Genomic DNA, 3,675 nt, shown 5'->3' with positions numbered 1-3,675 from the left:
AATTAATGAAAACTTGGGCAATTTTACCTTCCTCAAAAGCCTAACTAGCTAGAACAATTTGAACGCCTATCCCTCCTCTTCCATGAAGCCTGCACTCTGCGGGGTCCCACGTCCCCATTCTTACTTTTCTTAATTTTTTTTTTTTTCTGAACGTACTTACTTTTTAGGTTCCTTCTCACCCGTCCTTTCGGCCCCTTCTTTTGAAAAACCAGTCTGTACTCGAATGCCTTCGCGACGAAAAGCACGAAGGGAATGGCCTACTGTGGGTCGGACGCCGCGGCACTCGGCTGCGGGATCGGGTTCCCGCACGGCGTCTGGCCGGCCGCCCTGCCTCCCTCGACCGCGGCGCCGCGCTTTCGCCGTGGCGATAACGGGCTTGTCTTAAACAGCTCTAAATGTTGTGGCTGACTCGTAACTCACGTTACAACGGTCCAAAACACCTGCACCGCTGGGGAGCGGTCCGTTCTGTGATGTTATACACTGTACACATGCATGCGTGCGCTTGTTTCTTTCTTCTTTTTGTGTTTCTTTTTTGTTTTATTTGTGGTTTTGCTTTGTACTTTCCTTGTTAGAATATTGTTTGTGTTAATTCTGCTGGGTTCACCACCCACACCGAAGGGAGCTTCTCTCGAAACATTCCTTCTGAGAAGCAACTAGTTCCCTCCCTATCTATTTCTATAGCTTTGTTACCCAAGCCTCCGCCGTTGCCTTCCTATATTTATTTTTAGTTTTTAATGTTACTTTTGCTTCCTTTATTTTTATATTTTTGTGCATATATGTTTTTCCCCCTTCCCTGTCCTTCGCAACCGTCACCCTCTTCCCCCTAAATGGACTGGAGCACTTGCGGCTTATACTGACTTTGCGTCCCTTTCCACTAACGGGAGAGGGAGTGGTTTCACCTCACCCTTTGCGCACGCTGCGTAGAAAATGAGAAACTGTGTCCATTCTTGTGTATACCCTGAGGAAGGACGGTCCTCCGTCCGAAACTGTCGGTATTAAATTAAGATAATTGCAAGGTTGTGACCCCTTCTTCTACAAGTTTTCCTGGCCCATTGAACGACAAGACCTCCTGCAACTACTATATATATATATATATATATATATATATATATATATATATATATATATATATATATATTACGTAGTTACATAATTGTATTGTTTGATCAAGCAGCACATCACTGTGTGTACATATATATAGCAGAAATAAACACATGGAGTTTTCATTTGATTTCATTTTATTACCTTAAAGGCCCCTTAAAAGGGGTGTTACATAAGGGGTGGCAAGAATTAAAAGCACAAATTCACATTAACAGGAAAGTTTTTACATTATCATCGAAAAGACTTGGGCAAGTGATGATGGCAACGTTGTTTGGAAGGCCATTCCAGTCTGCGGCTGCACGAGGAAAGAAGGAATTAGAAAAAGCGACGGTGCGTGAGCGTGGACGGGCAACTTGTAGGTGATGGCTGGTGCGATGAGATATGCGTTCTGGGGGAAGAGTGTAAGGTGTAATTTGTATAGGACTGAGGAAGAATTTGTGAAATAAAGACAGGCTGGCACTGCGACGACGGAATGATAAGGGTGATATTCCGGATGCCGTTTTTTAAGGAGGAAACGTTGATGTCATAAGAGAACGATGAATGAATGAAACGAGCAGCGCGACTTTGAACAGAGTCGAGGGCATTCATGAGATATATTCTTGATGTGGATTCCATATGGGCGATGCAAATTCTAGCTTGGATCTCACGAGTGATTTGTAAGCTAATAACCTTACATGTTGGGGAGCACGGTGAAGATGGCGCTTTAGGAATCCTAAAGTCTTGTTTGCTGATGATATTATATATGTTAGTAGCATGCAAGCTCCAAGAAAGATCGCTAGATATTGTTATGCCTAGATACTTGTATGACTGAACTAATTGTAAGGGAACTTCAGATATTACGTAAGATAAGATTAGAGGGTTACGGCGACAGCTAATAGACAAAAGATTACACTTATGGGAGTTAAGTTCCATTAGCCAATTATTACACCACTCCTGAACAGCATTACACAATTTTGAAAAGAAGATTGGTCAGCCGTGGTGAGAAGCACGATAAAGTGCACAGCAGTCAGCGAACATGCGTATGTTAGATGTTACGTTTGAAGGCAGATCATTAATGAAAATGAGAAACAGAAGTGGGCCAAGATCCCTGTGGGACGCCCGACGTTACTAAGAGTGAGTTAGAGTTCTCATTGTTAACGGAGACAAACTGCGAACGATTAGTCAAGAACTCTTCAATCCATTTCAAAATATGTAGGTCTAAATTTAATCCAGAAAGTTTTATCAGTAGGCGTTTATGAGTTACTTTCTCAAAGACTTTGGCAAAATCTAGAAAAGACGATGTCAGTCTGTAGATTAGAATCAAGGTTAGCATGCAGATCATGAATGAATGTAGCAAGTTGGGGCTCGCAGGAGTAACCCCGGAAAAACCCGTGCTGAGCAGGATGGAAAAAGTTGTTCGAATCAAAGAATGCCATGATGTGGGTATAGATGACATATTCCAAGATTTTCCAGGGAATACTAGTTAGATACATTGGACGGTAATTAAGCGGCGAGTTCTTATTAGCTGATTTTTAGACTGGAACGACCTTTCCATTTTTTCAGGCTATGGGCAGTTGACCTGTGAAGAGTGACTGAGCGAATAACAAGCACAAAAGAGATGAACATATATCTCTGGTATTAATGCGTATTTTAGCGTTGATATTGTAAATTCCACCAGAGGATGAAAGTTCAATGTTTTCTATTCGTGACAAAACTCCTGCTGAAGAACATGTAAAAGCAGGTATAGTATCGTGAATAATGGAGCGGTTTGGAGGAAGTGTCGGATCTGTTTCTAATAAGGGAGTAATTACTCATTAGCATCCACCCAAGCGCAGCCATACGGCTACAAAGGAAAGCTATACAGCTTTCTCAGAAATTTCGTAGTTAAAGAAAAATTCGTCCTGGTCCGGGGTTCGAACCCGGGACCACCGCTACACCAGAGCAGTCGCTCTACCAACTGAGCTAACCGGGAGGCAAGCTTATGGTAGGGCGAGAGCGAATTGATCAATAACTCGAAGTGGGAACAGTGTTGGTCAAATGTTTAAGGGAAACCCCCAAGGTGGAGTAAATTTGTAATAAGGGAGTAATTACTCATTGGCATCCACCCAAGCGCAGCCATACGGCTACAAAGGAAAGCTATACAGCTTTCTCAAAAACTTCGTAGTTAAAGAAAAATTCGTCCTGGTCCGGGGTTCGAACCCGGGGCCACTGCTACACCGGAGCAGTCGCTCTACCAACTGAGCTAACCGGGACGGCAAGCTTATGGTACGGCGAGAGCGAATTGATCAATAACTCGAAGTGGGAACAGTGTTGGTGAAATGTTTAGGGGAAACCCCCAAGGTGGAGTAAATTTGTAATAAGGGAGTAGTTACTCATTGGCATCCACCCAAGCGCAGCCATACGGCTACAAAGGAAACAAGGTCCCGGGTTAAAGAAAAAGAAAAATTCGTCCTGGTCCGGGGTTCGAACCCGGGACCTTGTTCCCTTTGTAGCCGTATGGTACAATATATATTCTGTAGGGGTGTGCGAATATCAAATTTTTCGAATACGAATCGAATACGAATACTTAATCCCGAATATCGAATCGAATATCGA

General features: G+C 43.2%; 2 non-coding genes across 2 annotated transcripts; both read right to left on the bottom strand.

Annotated features, from left to right (window-relative positions):
* Positions 1-2,978: 2,978 nt before the first annotated feature.
* On the bottom strand, positions 2,979-3,052 carry TRNAT-GGU (transfer RNA threonine (anticodon GGU)). Its single transcript has one exon. It is a non-coding gene; the product is annotated as a tRNA-Thr (tRNA).
* Positions 3,053-3,258: 206 nt separating this feature from the next.
* On the bottom strand, positions 3,259-3,332 carry TRNAT-GGU (transfer RNA threonine (anticodon GGU)). The gene has a single exon. It is a non-coding gene; the product is annotated as a tRNA-Thr (tRNA).
* Between the last annotated feature and the right edge of the window lie 343 nt (positions 3,333-3,675).

The sequence above is a fragment of the Amblyomma mixtum genome, chromosome 3 (assembly GCF_055824585.1).
Source record: "Amblyomma mixtum isolate Tamu chromosome 3, ASM5582458v1, whole genome shotgun sequence".
Taxonomy (NCBI): domain Eukaryota; kingdom Metazoa; phylum Arthropoda; class Arachnida; order Ixodida; family Ixodidae; genus Amblyomma; species Amblyomma mixtum.
This window is presented reverse-complemented; position numbering and strand designations above follow the sequence as displayed.